This window comes from Argopecten irradians, chromosome 1, assembly GCF_041381155.1.
Source record: "Argopecten irradians isolate NY chromosome 1, Ai_NY, whole genome shotgun sequence".
Classification (NCBI taxonomy): Eukaryota; Metazoa; Mollusca; class Bivalvia; order Pectinida; family Pectinidae; genus Argopecten; species Argopecten irradians.
The window spans coordinates 7,306,934-7,326,286 of record NC_091134.1 but is presented as its reverse complement, the minus strand read 5'-3'; the positions used below and the strand labels follow the sequence as shown (position 1 = coordinate 7,326,286).

The 19,353-nt window shown below is 38.0% G+C and overlaps 1 pseudogene; it reads left to right on the top strand.

Moving 5' to 3' along the window:
- Positions 1-644: 644 nt before the first annotated feature.
- Positions 645-11,584, top strand: LOC138316395 (uncharacterized; annotated as a pseudogene).
- The last annotated feature ends 7,769 nt before the right edge of the window (positions 11,585-19,353 follow it).

Here is a 19,353-nt window from a genome sequence, read left to right as displayed (position 1 = left end):
GGACAATATTCCAGGTTCATTGTTACTAAATTGATTTTGAAAAGGCCTTTGATTCTTTTATAAAATGGATAAAAACTTTTTATAATAATAAATCATGTTGCGTATTGAATAATGGGCATTGTTCCAATTTTTTTAATGTTTGCCGTGGAGTTCGACAAGGTGACCATATTAGTCCATATATTTTCATCATATGTGTTGAAATTTTAAGTTCAGCATATATGGTATCAAAATAAATAACTCAGAATACTTGATAAACCAATTTGCAGATGACATGTCTTTTATTTTATCTGAAGATCCAAACTCCTTAAATTGTCTACTTGAAATTTTGAATGATTTTGGTAATATTTCTGGTCTTAGAATAAATGTTGAAAAAACACAAGCAATTTGGATTGGGGCAAAATAGGGTTGTGGTGAGGAAATCCTTGCAGAAAGGAATTTGAGTTGGAACCATTCAGGTAAATTCAAACTATTAGGTATATCTTATAACCTTCAGTCTGTACATATTTTTGAAGATAATTTTAGACAAAAGTTAACAGCTGTTAAAAAGCTTTTAAATGATTGGTCATTCAGAAACCTCACGTATATAGGGAGGGTAACTATTATAAAATTATGACCGGCCCTCGTGGCTGGTTCAAACTTTTTACTGTCTTACAAGATCCTCCTAAAGAAATTATCAGTGAATTACAAAAATGCTTTTTTTAATTTTTATGGAATGAAAAGACTGATAAAGAAAAGCGCACTGTTATGTATGGCGATTATGATGAAGGAGGTCTTCGAGTACCACATATTGTTTCTTTTTGTCATGCTTTAAAAATGTGTTTGATAAAAAAATTACTTAATGCGTTGATTTCCTCCCCTTGGAAAACACTGTTTCTGGATAAAATTGAAACTTATGGTGGAGATAAAATTTTCAAAATGAAGAGAGAAGGTCCTTTAAGAATTTCAAATTCCCTAAATATTTTCTGGAAAGAGATTATAAACATTTGGGCAGATCTGTCTGGTGATGAACTCCCCACAACCCCTGGCAAAGTTGCATCTCAGCCAATCTGGTATAACGATTACATAAAAATTGATAACAATATAATATTATGCTCGACTCAAGCGATTTTGAGATAACAAGTTAAACAATGGTGTGAAAAAGGTGTATATTTTATTGGAGACCTTGTTGAAAATAATGAATTTCTGTCATACAATAACTTTTGTATGAAATTTAATTTGAATATTAATTTTATTGAATTTTATGGAATTTTGAATGCAATACCTAGATCTTGGAAACATATTTTGTTCCAAAATAATACACCACTGGACATGAAACCATGTAAACATAATCAATACTTAAAAAGTCATGAAAAGGTTACAAATTTTTTTATAAATGTTTACTGACAAAAGTTACAGAAGTACCAAAAAAGAGTCAAGATTCCTGGCAGGACATGTTACATGTCAATATTCTTAAAGAATCTTGGTCTAAGTTTTACCTTATTCCAAGATATATTACAGATGACTCAATATCGCAAAATTTTCAATTTAAACTTCTTCATAGAATAGTATATACAAATACCAAATTAATGCAAATTAAAATGAGCGAGACGGAAAGGTCCACGTTTTGCGAAGAGGGAAGAGAAACTTTAATGCACCTGTTTTGGGAATGCTGTCATGTACAATCATTTTTATCATCTTTTTTATACCTTTTAAGAACAAAATATCACTTAGAAGTGCCTAGGACTCCAATTATTATGTTTCTTGGAATTTTGGACAATGAATATGAAAATGTGATCAATTTTTTTTATTCCTAATGATAAAATATTATGTATAAATGTGTAAATTGAAAAAGAAAATCCCTAGAGATTGGAAAACACATATTTTTCATTATAGAAATGTAGAAATGTATGGGTTACACACTTATTCAAATAAGAAACAAATTACTATAAATCAAAAGTGGAACTTTATTGATAGACTTTTAGAGTAATTATTAAAGTAATGACATTGGCATTAGTTTATGATGTAATAACTAATAAGGCAATGTCATTTAAATAAAGTTGTTCTTCATTGTTTTTCTATTAAACTCCAATATTACAATATATTATAGCTGGTTATACATGGATGGAATTACATTGAAAATTTTGGTACTATGTAATATTTTTAGGCTTAAGGCTATATAGCCTTACAGCGTATTGTGATTGCCTGCGAGACCGGAAATGCCTTTTCGACTACGACACCACCTAGCGTGAAAAAGTACTACACCTCAGGTCCAAAAAATCCGCTTTCTAAAGCAAATATGCTGTCATGGTGTAATTATGATTGCATGAAAAAAATCTGTAGTATTTCCTTAAGTGTTATAGTTTCAAAAATGTGTCCAAAGCTATAATATCATTGTCTATTAATGGAAAATAGTGAGAATAATTTGCATGAATGATAGCGATCGATGACCTAAATTCTCGCCAATCATTTGCATATAGGATGAGCTTCTAGTTTAGATAACACTAAATAAAGGAATTGACAGGAATTAAGTATGTATAAGCAGGGCTGGTATGGGTACTAAATTTTGTCCTCGTGTATTTGAATTTAAGTATCCGATCCGTACCTAGATACTCGACATGTATTCCTACAGTATGTAAACGTATTCCTATGTGAACGTATCAACTTCGTGAGTTAGCTTAGTCAATCGCGACATCTCGGAGTAATTTCCGTGAGTCTTCGGAAATATATCACCTCGAGTGCATGCATGGAGGGGCAAGTGGTATGTTCACGTGGTGTGTACGTCATATTCCAAAATGGCTGCGCCCATGAAATCAACACCAAAGAAAGCAATACCTTTGTGTTTGATGTGTTCTAGCACAACAAAGCGCCTATACAATTTATTGAACCAAAAATGCAAATCTGAAGACATTTGTGACAAGTTACAGAAGTTTTTAGGGACATGCATTTCCGAAGACAACGCAAAACAGGTGAATATGTGCGATCCTTGTTTGAATTTTTTTGTGTAAATGGGAAGGAATGCTGACTACATGTTGGAGTAACATGGAAAATATCAAGGCTAGTTCTTTTGAGTCTGATTCTGGCAGAGTTAAACGTGGTGCAAAAACACCTCCTTCTGTATTGAAATCAATGATTCGCGACTCAGAAGAGAAATTACAAAACTTGCGAATTAGCGATAAGCCAAAGAAGAGCAGGAGAACAATAAACTTTGGTCACGAATCTAATGTATCCACCGACACTAGTACTAGTAGTGTACATGTTCCTTTGGGTGATCACGTCTATTCAAAAATAAAGGAGAAGTCGTTATCTGCGTCTTCCAGCGTGTCGGAATCCTCTGCCGATGACGTTCTCGCAAGCTGTGACAAAATTTCCGAAATTGATAAAGAATTGAAGAAACTGTCAGGACCCAGGAAAAGTGTTACATACAACAAATCTGCAAGGTTTTTGGCAAACGAAAATGTGTTTGACCTTGTTATACTGGAAATGAGCAAGGAATGTCCACAAATACTGAATGTATTGAATACTGCCGTGGGGGAAAAGGTGACAGCAACATCTAAGAAAGCAACTATTGCCACAATGTATGGAATGATGATGCATAGCAGGTTAGAAACCCTTTTCATTGTCTTTCATTTCACATGAATTAGTAAAGTCATAAAGAAACTATATGGCTGTATGCTTATGAGTAGTATCATATAACAGTGTAAATGTATAATAGTTATTTGCAATATTTTTCTTTTTTACAAATCAAACCGTTCAAAACATTATTTCAATTTGCTTGTTTATATTGACATCTATTTCAGATATAATCAAAACTCTGCAATACAGAGAATATATACATGCCTGGCCATGAGGCACCATGCCTCTAACAAAGTATAATCAACATTGCATGCTGTTTCAACATTGTTTATTTCAATTTTGAGTTATTGCTTTTTAGCATTAAAAAATTAAATGGTGAGAACACTAGAAATCTGTGCTGGTATTTAAGTGTTCAATTTTTTGTTTAATTATTATGAACAAAAGGCACAAATTCTTCTATAGTTCTCTATATCTGTTCAGGTACAGTTTTCCTTTAACAGTGATTTTGTTAGGCATGAAAACCTAAATTAAGTCTTGAAATTAAGTGTATTCAGACTGAAGGTATATACTCTAAAGGAATGAGATTTGTTTCATCTACATCCAAATACATCTTATATTATTCAAAAAGCAGTATTTTTGAGGTTGCTCTAAATCATCAACAGTAAACATTTGGAAAATAAAATAAAAATCACTGTCTTGTTAAGTTGTTATATTTTGAACTTTGAAAGTGTTATCTTCATGTTATTTCTTTTTTTTCAACTGTTTGCACTTGTAAACTCAAAAGAGAAATTCAGAAGACCTTGCTTTGGTTTTACTCTCGCAGTAAAAACATTGCTTTCATGTATCTGGCCATTTCATAAAAGTATAAATTCAACATTTATGTATTGAAAGCTAAACACCACTTCAAAATGCAGAGAATACTTTCAGATGATTATGTTATTTTCAGTTGAATTTGAATTTTATGTTTCAAACATTGTGCTTTTAAGATTTGATTTATTTCAGATATGACATTAATCTTTTTAATTGATGGATTATACATACGTACATGATTAATCAATATAAGCAAAAATTAAATGTAAACTGAGTACTTTTCATCTTGAAATGATATGAATTAAACAAAAACAAGCTCTTTACTATGAAAACCTTTACATGCTTGTCTATATTTAACATTTCTAATATACATGTATAGATATCTGCCAATATAATTATTATATGTTGGTGGTTGGATTTTATGTTAAACATTTTAATATTAATTTTCTAAACTGTATGTAATTTGATATACAATTATTTTTGCATGAAAATTAACCAGATGCTTAATATATATATATTATATTTTTTTCAGCTCCTGACAAAGCTAAATGACACATTTAACTTTAACTGAAAGTTCGAAAAGAGACATCATCAGCGGATTTGGAGAGGAAGCGGAGGATCACATTGTCAAGGATATTTCTAAGGGTAGAGATGGGAAATGTAATGGTGACAATTTAGATATTCGTGTGACAACAAATGACATGCGTATGGACAGTCAAAACAAGGACTACCACTTCTTTGCAACAGACTTCACTATGGACAGAGTTTTAACGAAGGATTTGTCACCAAAGAAACCTGTCATTGATAAGATACCAGCTGAAGTCTTCCTTCCAAGCCAGATGGACCAAACACAATACAGAAGCAGTTTGAAAATTATATTGGGAAGAATACTCTGTGGTTTGAATGGTTTCTCATGGATGAAAAGTGTTCTGCCTGACCATATTCCACATGAGTTGCAAGATGAGATGGCAAAGGCTTCCAACATTCATATCCTACGGGTATCTCTTCATAATGAGGCCTCCTATGCTGATTGCATTCACATTATGGAAGATGCAACTCAACAACTGGGTCAGTGGTATACAAAAGCAGGCAGAGGTAAATATATAGATTTGTACCCGTACATTTATAAACATCTGTCAAATGATAAATTATATAGATTTGCATTAAATGTAATACCATGATGCAAGTAGAGCATTTAATGCTCATCCATAGAATGTACATTATGTCATGTTAATTTGTGTATGTTAACGGCCACCGCTGCCCCGGTTAAGATGTCTTGACATATTACCACATGCCCTCAACCTCTGGGTCGAGAGTTCGAATCCCATGTGGGGCAGTTGCCAGGTATTGACTGCTGGTCGGTGGTTTTACAGGAACTCCGGCTTTCCTCCACCAACAAATCTGGCATGTCCTTACACGATACCCTGGCTGTTAATAGGATTTTAAACTAATAAAACCCAGAACCCAAACATTCATCAAGTTAGTAAGGATATCGAGAAATCAATCACATAAATTAAATAAGTAGAGGCTGTAACCATTACTAATGTAGACAGTAATTAATGTTAATGATTATTGAATTGAATGTTCTTATACAACAGCTGGTGATCTTGAAGACATGTATGTACCATTTGGAGGTGACCAACTGACAAGAGTACGTCTGGAAGAGGCTAAGGCATTGCGAGATGGTGCACACACTCGGACTGAGAGATTTGATGTGCTATATCCAGTCATCATCGAGATGTTCCATACAATTCAGGACTTTCTTGAGGTAAAAAAGTGATTTTGGCATTCAAACTTTGCTTTTATGAGTATTTTCAGCATTACAGATATTTTAATTGTGTAAAATAAGCCTATTTATTTAAAATAATTCAAATGTAGCTAAATCAGGATATTTTAATTTTTAGAAGAGGTATAAGAGACTGTACTTTTCAAAGAAAGGCAGAGAGATTGGAACAATGGCACACATTAAGCACCACATCAAAAGGATTAATGTGAATGGAAATGTCAAATCCAGGTTTAAGGTAAATGTATTTGTTTTAATATACTTGTACATTTCCAACTCTTTATGTTTATAGATAAATCTTAAGATATTGAGGTATATCTTTAATTAATTATCCCTAAGATGCAATTAAAATTAGTGAAATGTAAATATTTATTTCATATTAATCTTAATTTCTGTCATAGATTAAAATTAAACAGTACAAAGAGCTTTTGAGTATTTACATTTTCTTGTATGGTATGTTTATTCTGTCTGGATCTTTCAAGTACATATGTACTTATTCAGTTGGTCATAGGTTAATGTATAGGTTTACCAAAAGTAGATTACTGTGACCTATGTTTGATATTTGACCCAAATCTCTGTCCCCTAACCTACTGCTATCATGTAAATGTGTTTGTGTTTTCCAGGCCCATGAAGATTTTGCTTTAACATGTGGGAAGGCTTACTTTTTGGCATTTATCTTGAAGCACTTCAAGATGCAAGATGTCAAAGATGCCCCATGCCATCCAAGTATACAGGAGACATTGCCCAATTCAGTGCTAACAGAGAAGCAGCGTGTGTTTCATCTAATAATGGATGAAATTCTGGATGAGCTACTAATTGGATTTCCAGAAAAGGTGTGTGATTCTTTAAAATGTCTTGTAAGAGAAAAGCAGCCATAGAAAATAGTATTTCTGTTGTCAATTTCTTACACAGGGAACTGTCACAGGAAGATACCCTCTCATATATTATGACTCACTATATAGTATACAGTGGAAGACTCCTGTGATTTTGTAATATAAAAAGAAAACTATTCCATTGAAGTATTGTCTTGACTTGGCTCTTAGGTAGTATTAATTTAAACAACTTGAGAAAGCAATATCAAAGAGTTTGAGAAAAAGCCAATTTAAATGTTTTCATCATGAATTGTACTATGCCAGTATTCACTATAAATAACGGAAAATGCTTTTAATTACTATAGGTCAGTTTGCATTTCTTTTTGCAGGAAAGAGTTTCAAAAAAGGTCCCCATTAAAGTGACAGTTGGTATGGGAGTGTCCTGCTCAATAACAGCAAACATTAAAGAAGGTGCAGCAATAGTCCCACTAACTGTAGATGGAAAAGACATGGTCATCAAGATCCCCTTGTCATCTCTTGAACGACCTTGCTCTCTCCAACTCATTAATCCCCCTATGCGTGTTCTGTTTGAAAAAGTAGCGTTACCACAGGACCAACTTCAGGATTACATGTACAACTACCTTCAGTGGTATTTTGTCATCATACAGTTAAAGGATATTGTGCATGAAGGAGATATTTTTCGCCTGAACTGTATTTTGAAGCACATGATCCCTTTCCTTACAGCCACTCCGTCCTATCAAAGTACCTAACTGAATTAATTGACTACATCATGAAGACAGAACACACACTATCTCCACAACTCGCATTAAAAGTGCGAGCTGCATCATTTGTCAATCCCTTTGGTGGAGTTGGTCGAAACAAAGCAGCGGACCTAGAGAAGGAAAACCAAGTTAAATTCCTTAAGTCTCTGATCAAGTCTCTGGGAGCAAATAAAACAGAACATGCCATTGTAAACCAAAGCAGCACCAGTTGTTCAGCAAGTCATTGATAACTTTGATCACATGACTGAATTCAAACATATCAGAACAACTCATAAAGTAAAAAGTGATGAAGATGATGTGTCCACTGTCGTGAAATATCTTCAAAAAACAAGACATGGATTCAACAGAAAAGGGAAATATCTGTAAAGGTGCCGCCTACACCTTTCTCCTTTGACACAGCTAGGCTTTTAAATACTGTCACTAATACAGTGGAACGCTTAATGCAGGATTTGCCTGTAGACAACAATGAAGATGAAGATAATGATAACAATGAACAGTAAATAGTGTGGTAGGTGGCGTGCTGCCGCTCACCCCTGATATAGTCTTCTGTGCTGTCATTTCCATGTCCCTGTGTCAGTGTGGTAGGTGGCGTGCTGCCGCTCACCCCTGATATAGTCTTCTGTATGTGCTGTCATTTGCATGTCCCTGTGTCAGTGTGGTAGGTGGCGTGCTGCCGCTCACCCCTGATATAGTCTTCTGTGCTGTCATTTCCATGTCCCTGTGTCAGTGTGGTAGGTGGCATGCTGCCGCTCACCCCTGATATAGTCTTCTGTATGTGCTGTCATTTCCATGTCCCTGTGTCAGTGTGGTAGGTGGCGTGCTGCCGCTCACCCCTGATATAGTCTTCTGTATGTGTTGTCATTTCTATGTCCCTGTGTCAGTGTGGTAGGTGGCGTGCTGCAGCTCACCCCTGATAGTCTTCTGTATGTGTTGTCATTTCCATGTCCTTGTGTCAGTGTGGTAGGTGGTGTGCTGCCGCTCACCCCTGATATAGTCTTCTGTATGTGTTGTCATTTCCATGTCCCTGTGTCAGTGTGGTAGGTGGCATGCTGCCGCTCACCCCTGATAGTCTTCTGTATGTGTTGTCATTTCCATGTCCCTGTGTCAGTGTGGTAGGTGGCATGCTGCCGCTCACCCCTGATAGTCTTCTGTATGTGTGTTGTCATTTCCATGTCCCTGTGTCAGTGTGGTAGGTGGCGGGCTGCCGCTCACCCCTGATATAGTCTTCTGTATGTGCTGTCATTTCCATGTCCCTGTGTCAGTGTGGTAGGTGGCGTGCTGCCGCTCACCCCTGATATAGTCTTCTGTATGTGCTGTCATTTCCATGTCCCTGTGTCAGTGTGGTAGGTGGCGTGCTGCCACTCACCCCTGATATAGTCTTCTGTATGTGCTGTCATTTCCATGTCCCTGTGTCGTGGAGGTGGCGTGCTGCCACTCACCCCTGATATAGTCTTCTGTATGTGTTGTCATTTCCATGTCCCTGTGTCAGTGTGGTAGGTGGCATGCTGCCGCTCACCCCTGATAGTCTTCTGTATGTGTTGTCATTTCCATGTCCCTGTGTCAGTGTGGTAGGTGGCATGCTGCCGCTCACCCCTGATAGTCTTCTGTATGTGTTGTCATTTCCATGTCCCTGTGTCAGTGTGGTAGGTGGCATGCTGCCGCTCACCCCTGATAGTCTTCTGTATGTGCTGTCATTTCCATGTCCCTGTGTCAGTATGGTAGGTGGCGTGCTGGCGCTCACCCCTGATATAGTCTTCTGTATGTGCTGTCATTTCCATGTCCCTGTGTCAGTGTGGTAGGTGGCATGCTGCCGCTCACCCCTGATAGTCTTCTGTATGTGTTGTCATTTCCATGTCCCCTGTGTCAGTGTGGTAGGTGGCGGGCTGCCGCTCACCCCTGATATAGTCTTCTGTATGTGCTGTCATTTCCATGTCCCTGTGTCAGTGTGGTAGGTGGCGTGCTGCCGCTCACCCCTGATATAGTCTTCTGTATGTGCTGTCATTTCCATGTCCCTGTGTCAGTGTGGTAGGTGGCGTGCTGCCGCTCACCCCTGATATAGTCTTCTGTATGTGCTGTCATTTCCATGTCCCTGTGTCAGTATGGTAGGTGGCGTGCTGCCACTCACACCTGATATAGTCTTCTGTATGTGTTGTCATTCATGTCCCTGTGTCAGTGTGGTAGGTGGCATGCTGCCGCTCACCCCTGATAGTCTTCTGTATGTGTTGTCATTTCCATGTCCCTGTGTCAGTGTGGTAGGTGGCGGGCTGCTGCTCACCCCTGATATAGTCTTCTGTATGTGCTGTCATTTCCATGTCCCTGTGTCAGTGTGGTAGGTGGCGTGCTGCCGCTCACCCCTGATATAGTCTTCTGTATGTGCTGTCATTTCCATGTCCCTGTGTCAGTGTGGTAGGTGGCGTGCTGCCGCTCACCCCTGATATAGTCTTCTGTATGTGCTGTCATTTGCATGTCCCTGTGTCAGTGTGGTAGGTGGCGTGCTGCCACTCACCCCTGATATAGTCTTCTGTATGTGTTGTCATTTCCATGTCCCTGTGTCAGTGTGGTAGGTGGCATGCTGCCGCTCACCCCTGATAGTCTTCTGTATGTGTTGTCATTTCCATGTCCCTGTGTCAGTGTGGTAGGTGGCATGCTGCCGCTCACCCCTGATAGTCTTCTGTATGTGTTGTCATTTCCATGTCCCTGTGTCAGTGTGGTAGGTGGCATGCTGCCACTCACCCCTGATATAGTCTTCTGTATGTGTTGTCATTTCCATGTCCCTGTGTCAGTGTGGTAGGTGGCATGCTGGCTCACCCCTGATAGTCTTCTGTATGTGTTGTCATTTCCATGTCCCTGTGTCAGTGTGGTAGGTGGCGGGCTGCCGCTCACCCCTGATATAGTCTTCTGTATGTGCTGTCATTTCCATGTCCCTGTGTCAGTGTGGTAGGTGGCGTGCTGCCGCTCACCCCAGATATAGTCTTCTGTATGTGTTGTCATTTCCATGTCCCTGTGTCAGTGTGGTAGGTGGCATGCTGCCGCTCACCCCTGATAGTCTTCTGTATGTGTTGTCATTTCCATGTCCCTGTGTCAGTGTGGTAGGTGGCGTGCTGCCACTCACCCCTGATATAGTCTTCTGTATGTGTTGTCATTTCCATGTCCCTGTGTCAGTGTGGTAGGTGGCATGCTGCCGCTCACCCCTGATAGTCTTCTGTATGTGTTGTCATTTCCATGTCCCTGTGTCAGTGTGGTAGGTGGCGGGCTGCCGCTCACCCCTGATATAATCTTCTGTGGAGTCCTTAAATAACATTTGTACATGTATGCTTTTTCTAACCCTTGAACAAGGTCTGCTGATTGCATAATGATTTACATCATTTGTAATCCTATATATGTAACCTTCATGTGAATGAGGTTAATGTCATTATGATAAATATTCCACTGAATACTAAGTATTATGTCTCTAGTCATTGCAAAAAAGTCATTTTTGTAGATCTTAGCATAACTTTTCAATTAAACTGAAGTGCCTGCAATCCACTTACCAATACGTATACATAGCCTGGGAACATGTATATTTGGTGACTTTGAATGAAGCATATATCATCCCAACATTCCACAGGCGCACTAGTATCAGTATTTTGTGTACTTCTTAATTAATAGAAAGAAGCCACCTACACATGTATTTGACCTTCAATGAAATCCAAGGTAATTCCATTGAGTAAATGTAGAATCCTTCATATAAGAATGCAGCTGGCCCAATTTCTCAAATCGATTGGCTTATGATTAATGAGAATAAAATTAATTTGTGCTTTCTCATTCTATGACTAACAAAGTGAAATACAGTTATGTACTGACAACTTTGTTTATTTTTTCTTTTTCTTTTTTACTACATGAAATAAGTGTCAATATAAGCCTATGTTATACATTTGCATTTCATATAAATAATTTTGAGGTTGTCGTATAGTGTAATGATATTAAAAGACTAATTTATGCTTTTGGGGGTATATTACAGACAGAATGTTAAGAAAATAGGAAACTGAAGCTAATTCCAAAACCATTCGCTTTATATCACTCCAAGTAAACAGATAAATGAAAAGTGTCTGAAAACTGTGCTTGAGGATAAACATTTCTCTTTAGCTTCATAATAACACACATACACATGCATAATCAGTGAAGATTCATTTCGCTGTGTTGCATTCTGGCACAGTGATAGTCAACTAACACATTTGGAAACACAACGGGAAACATAAGACGACCCGCGTTATGAAAATAAATGATTAAATATTAATTTTCGCGTTATGAAAATTAATATTTAATCTATTTTAGTTAAGTTGTTCAGAAGGTGATGATAAGTATATTTTCATATTAACAGTAAGCTGATAAATTTTGTGACTCAACAACAATCTCGCTTTACATTCCTATCAATTTAAAACTAAAAACCTGTTTAGGAATGGTAGTGTGCCTTTAAAGCTATATCATTATCTTTAAAACATGAACAGTTATCATTTACAAAATGTATTCTTGTGATATTTTGAGAGTTCCTGGAGAAGAACAGTTGAATATACTCCTCCTACAGACATGGAAAATATAAAATGTCCGTTTCAACTGCTTTTATTTTACCAGTATAATCAGTATGAAGACTCCAAATTTGAGAAATGTTATTACTTTTAATAAATTATTGAACTAGTTACGTATGTAACAGTCAATCAAAACAATATGTCCAATGGGCCTAAGCAGTAATCTGACTACAAAACAAGTAGAAGTACACAGTAATAGAAAAAAAATGATTTAATACAAAACACTAAATTGACTAAAAATGCTCTCCTTTTCTTTAATTATGACAGTGTATGCTTAAGAACTTTTCAGGTGAATTTGTTGCATACAATATATTTAACCAAGTTGGTCAAGGTCATTCTAGTGAACAAATTTGAAGTGCTTCATCCAGCAAGTCGAATTATCCGAATACAAAGATTATTTTCTATACATGTATTTGACCTCAGAGACATAGAGTAGTCCTTTAATCCAACATATTAAATACACAAACAATGTACCCTATATTTGGTCTCAAGGACTGACAAGACGTTACATAACAATTTAGTCTATTTGATCCCTAAGACCTTGAATTAAAGCTAAGGTCATGGATTTGAACAAACTTAATTAGTAGTCCTTTACACCAGCATGCTACAGACTCAATACCAATACCCTGATCATGAGCCAATTACTTAATGAAACAAGTTTCTTACAATGAAAAGTTTGTGCAAACCGGCAACCGGTGCATTGTATTGACTAGGAAAAAAAGTCAATTTGCCTTGACAGTCGTCGGACTGAAATATAACTTTCCTATTTCTAGTGATTCATTCAAAGAATATGCTTTGCATAGTAGATTGTGTCATGTAAAAATAATATTTCCATACCTTAATGAAATTCAGTGGAGAAAAAAAGAGATTTGACCATTGTTTTGGTTTACACCATACAACATTTAACTGATATGAGTTGTCAAGATTTCTCTATATATATTCACAAGTCCTCCACCTCTGGTTTTGCAAGTTCAAATCCCATGTGGGGCAGTTTCCAGGTTCCGATTATCCTTAAATTCAGATTCAAAAAAGTATAACTGATGTCATGTTTATTCATAAATTGAAAGTATGGCCCGGTTCAAATCTTTTCATTTGTCATAATTTTCCTTGATAACATGAAAATCATTTTAGAAAAAATTCCAATTTCATTCCTGATTCCCCTTGCAGGTATAGGTAGATCTTATACAGGTAAAGTTACCTTTATGTTACAGACTATAATCGTTATAACAACATACTTTTTGGTATATGTTTTTAAAATGTAGGCATTCCGGGATACAGCCGGTACCTCTATGTATCAATTGTTATGTCATTATTTTATGGGTACAAATTACTAAACATGACATTACAATCGCTATACCTAGATAGCTTCCAATAGCTTGTGCACTGGCTCGCTCAAATAATCAAGATTTAACAAAAATTTAAAGAATGAAAAGAAATATATTTTTAGCCCACCATCATCATATGGTGGGCTATTCAAATCGCTTTTTGTCCGTGGTCCGTCGTCCATCCGTCCGTCCGTCCTTCCGTCCGTCCGTCCGTCCTTCCGTCCGTTAACAATTCTTGTTACCGCTATTTCTCAGAAAGTACTTAAGGGATCTTTCTCAAATTTCATATGTAGGTTCCCCTAGGGCCCTAGTTGTGCATATTGTATTTTGGGACCAATCAGTCAACAAAATGGCCGCCAGGCGGCCATCTTGGATTTTGATAGTTAAAGTTTGTTACCGCTATTTCTCAGAAAGTACTGAAGGGATCTCTCTCAAATTTCACATGTAGGTTCCCCTAGGGGTGTAGTTGTGCATATTGCATTTTGGGACCAATCGGTCAACAAGATGGCCGACAGGCGGCCATCTTGGATTTTGATAGTTAAAGTTTGTTACCGCTATTTCGCAGAAAGTACTGAAGGTATCTCTCTCAAATTTCACATGTAGGTTCCCCTAGGGGTGTAGTTGTGCATATTGCATTTTGGGACCAATCGGTCAACAAGATGGCCGACAGGCCGCCATCTTGGATTTTGATTGATAAAGTTTGTTACCGCTATTTCTCAGAAAGTACTGAAGGGATCTCTCTCAAATTTCACATGTAGGTTCCCCTAGGGGTGTAGTTGTGCATATTGCACTTTGGGACCAATCGGTCAACAAGATGGCCGACAGGCCGCCATCTTGGATTTTGATTGATAAAGTTTGTTATCGCTATTTCTCAGAAAGTATCGAAGGGATTGTTCTCAAATTTCACATGTAGGTTCCCCTAGGGCCCTAGTTGTGCACTATGCATTTTTAGACCGATCGATGAACAAGATGGCCGACAGGACGCCATCTTGGATTTTGACAATTGATGTTTATTACCGCTTTATCTCAGAAAGTACTTAAGGGATCTGTGTCAAAATGCATGTGCAGGTTCTCCTTGGGGTCTAGCTGTGCATATCACATTTTCGGACCGATTGGTGAACAAGATGGCTGACAGGCCGCCATCTTGGATTTTGATAGTTGAAGCTTGTTAGCATTATTTCTCAGAAAGTACTGATGGGATCTGTCTCAAATTGCATGTCCATGTTCCCCTAGGGGTCTAGTTGTGCATATTGCATTTTGAGACTGATTGATGAACAAGATGGCTGACAGGACGCCATCTTGGATTTTGTTAGTTGAAGCTTGTTACCACTATTTCTCAAAAAGTACTGAAGGGATCTGTCTCCAATTTTTTTTTTGCAGGTTCCCCTTCTGGTCTAGTTGTGCATGTTGAATTTTAGGACCAATCGGTCAACAAGATGGCCGACAGGCCACCATCTTGGAATTTGATAATTGATATTTGTTACCGTTTTATATCTCAGATAGTTTTGAAAGGATCTTTCTCAAATTTCATATGTAGTAATATGTAGTAAAAGTTTTAAAAGCAGAGAAAAGATCCCTCTTTCGTTTGTCAGACATAGATCATTCATTGGTGGGCGCCAAGATCCCACTGGGATCTCTTGTTAGAATTTCATTATATGTGACAACAAGAGATCCCAGAGGGATCTTGGCGCCCACCAAAGAATGATCTATGTCTGACAATGGAAAGAGGGATCTTTTCCCTGCTTTTCAAACTTTTTCAAACACACTACATATAAAATTTGAGACAGATCGCTATAGTACTTTCTAAGAAATAGTGGTAACAAACTTCAACAATGAAATCCAAGATGGCGGCCGTTCAGCCATCTTGTTGACCGATCAGTTACAAAATGCAATATGCACAACTAGGGCCCTAGGGAAGCCTACATATAAAATTTGAGAGAGATCCCTTCAGCACATTTTGAGAAACTTTAACTATCAAAATCCAAGATGGCTGCCAGGCGGCCATTTTGTTGACCGATTGATCCCAAGACACAATATGCACAACTAGGGCCCTAGAGGGACCTACATATCAGATTTGAGAAAGATCCCTTAAGTACTTTCCGAGAAATAGCAGTAACAAACTTAAACTGTCAAAATCCAAGATGGCTGCCTGTCGGCCATATTGTTGACCGATTACTCCCAAAATGCAATATGCACAACTAGGGCCCTAGGGGAACCTACAATAAATTATGAAATTTGAGAAAGTTCCCTTCAGTACTTTCTGGGAAATAGCAGTAACAATCTTTAACTATCAAAATCCAAGATGGCCGCCTGGCGGCCATCTTGTTGACCGATCAGTCCCAAAATGCAATATGCACAACAAGGGCCCTAGGGGAGCCTACATATGAAATTTGAAAAGATCCCTTTAGTACTTTCTGAAAAATAGCGGTAACAAGAATTGTTAACGGACGGACGGACGGACGGACGGACGGAGGGACGGACGGACGGACGGAAGGACGGACGGACCACCGACCATGGACGAAAAACAATTTGAATAGCCCACCATCTGATGATGGTGGGCTAAAAAAGTATATAAATATATATAGGACCTTACATGAGTATTCATTTCATGAGATTTTCAGAAACGAGTTTAAGATGTTTTTATTTTTGCGAGCCTTGGCAAGAGTATCAGTATCATATGAAAGGAACACAAATTTAAGATTCTTTTCATCACATATCTACAAATACCTACATAATAAAGAATTTCATGTCAAAATGTATTCCGAAAGTGCAGCAGAGGCCGCCATTTTGTTCCACGTCCTTGTAATCTTGACGTCATTTTTCCTGACGTCATTTTATTGTTTCTGTCTGACGTCACAATGAATTTCCAGCCAACGAAAATCGCTCTAGGTCATGTTACTCTAGTGACATATGCAAAAATATTACACGGGCGAAATCACTCGATATCAGGTGGATTATGTGGTAAAAGAGAATAGTATAATTAATAATACACAAAGAGTCTCGGGACTGAACAAACTTGTGCAGTTGTACTGTATGGTTTAATATATATGTACCACAAATTTTAAAAATGCATCAAATAAGAAAAAGTAAATTTTGAGAAAATTAATCATATTACATACACAACTGCGACATCCCGGAGTAATTTCTGGCCATGTATGCACTTGACAGATGCACATGGAATGTAAGTTAAGTCAGGTGACATGGCCTTTCGCGGATCAAGGCAAGGTCAATTTGACCTTTATTTCATCTTTTGACCTATATCTACATTTCAGATGCATCTTGTTTATATATATCAGCTACATTATCAATCACTGAATAACCATACCTGTCCATAAGTACACAAGTCAAATGTAGTAGAGAAAATAACCCTCAAAAACAAAGTATTCTTGACACAATCAGAGCAAAAGTGACATGGAATGACAGAGCAGAAGACTATATAAGGGGTGAGCGGCAGCACGCCACCTACCACACTGACACAGGGACAAGATGACAAACAGGGGTGAAACAACAATACACTACAGAACACGTGATCGCTAGCACGCCACCTACCACACTGACACAGGGACATAGAAATGACAGCACATACAGAAGACTATATCAGGGGTGAGCGGCAGCACGCCACCTACCACACTGACAAAGGGACATGGAAATGACAGCACATACAGAAGACAATCTGGGTGAGCGGCAGCACGCCACCTACCACACTGACAAAGGGACATGGAAATGACAGCACAGAAGACTATATCAGCAGCACGCCACCTACCACACTGACACAGGGACATGATGACAAATGACCTGGAATGACAGAATAAAAGACTATATCAGGGGTAAGCGGTAGAATACCACCTACCACACTGACACAGGGACATGGAAATGACATAATAGAAGACAATCAGGGCTGAGCGGCAGCACGCCACCTACCACACTGACACAGCGACATGATGACAAATGACCTGGAATGCCAGAATAAAAGACTATATGAGGGGTGAGCAGTAGAATACCACCTGACACAGGGACATGATGACAAATGGCATGAAATGCCAGAATAAAAGACAAAGCGGCAGCACACCACCTACCACAATGACACAGGGACATGATGACAAATGACATGAAATGACTGCACAGAAGACTATATCAGGGGTGAGCGGCAGTACTCCACCTACCACACTGACATAGGGACAGGATGACAAATGACAGGTAACAACAATACAGAATACTATATCAGGGGTGAGCGGCAGCACACCACCTACCACACTGACATAGGGACATGATGACAAATGGCATGAAATGACAACACAGAAGACTATATCAGGGGTGAGCGGCAGCACGCCACCTACCACACTGACATAGGGACAGGATGACAAATGACATGAAACAACAATACAGAAGACTATATCAGGGGTGAGCGGCAGCACGCCACCTACCACAATGACACAGGGACAAGATGACAAATGACATGAAACAACAATACAGAAGACTATATCAGGGGTGAGTGGCAGAACGCCACCTACCACACTGACATACCCCTGTCAATTGAAGCTATGTAAACCATGGTTGACCATGGTTAAACCATGGTTAACCATTTCCCAGGAATCATGGTTATCCATGGTTAACCATGGTTTTGACTTCTACGTTAAATGGCCAACCATGGTCAAGCATGGTTAAGCATGGTTGATGTTGGAACAATGGTTATATGTAAACCATGGTTTATAAACCATGGTCAAACCATGGTTAAGCATGGTAAGTAACCATGGTTGAAGGCCCAGGCGGAATATCTTCCCAAATACCATGGTTAAAACCTAGTAAAACCATGGCCAACCATAGCCCATACACCATGGTTGGTCATGTTCAACCATGGTCATGGTAATTGACTATGGTCAAAACACATGGTTGAACCATGGTTGACCATGGTTGAACCATGGTTGACCATGGTTGAACCATGGTTAACCATGGTCAATTCATTGGTCAAACCATGGTCAAGTCATTGTCAAAACAGGGTCTCATTGTTGTCAAAACATGTTCAGGCCATGGTTACCCTACAGAAAACTTCATTGGATTTACGTGGAATTTCCTTGGAATTTCAGTGGTATATCCAGTGGAACAGAGGTAAAATTTGCCAGAATTTTCACTGGTTAAGTGATATTTCCAATAGAATTTAAGTGGTAAATATATATCAAATTTTGTATCAATCCAATAGAAATTCCATTGGAATCTTGATATTATTACTCAATTCAATATTTGCTGAAACAAATTGTGATGGCAATAGGTATAATCCATTTATTCATGTATAACAACAGAAGAGTTTTACTTGGAATCACCACCAGTTTACTGTGTTCATTATATTTTCATACTACTACCACAGATAAGTGTTAAGAAAATCTGTTATCAGGGATATGCAGCAATTGATTTCATTATAAATTCCAAGTAAATTAGTGTTTGTCTGAAATAAACCTATAGTTACAAAACATGATAGTTTTATATGGACAATATAACTCAATAACAATTGACAAATACACAAACCTATAAAAAATTGGTATATGCATAGGAACACAATATCAGTGTGCAACGATTTCATGTTGATAAAGAATTGCAGACAAATCAAAACTTACTAAAAGTGTTCATCTGTACTTACAGACATTCAAGAATAAGATAATCCATTCACTAATTGGCCAAAACTTCCATTTTAAGAAGAGAGATGTTTCCCCTTCCACACTCCAACAGACA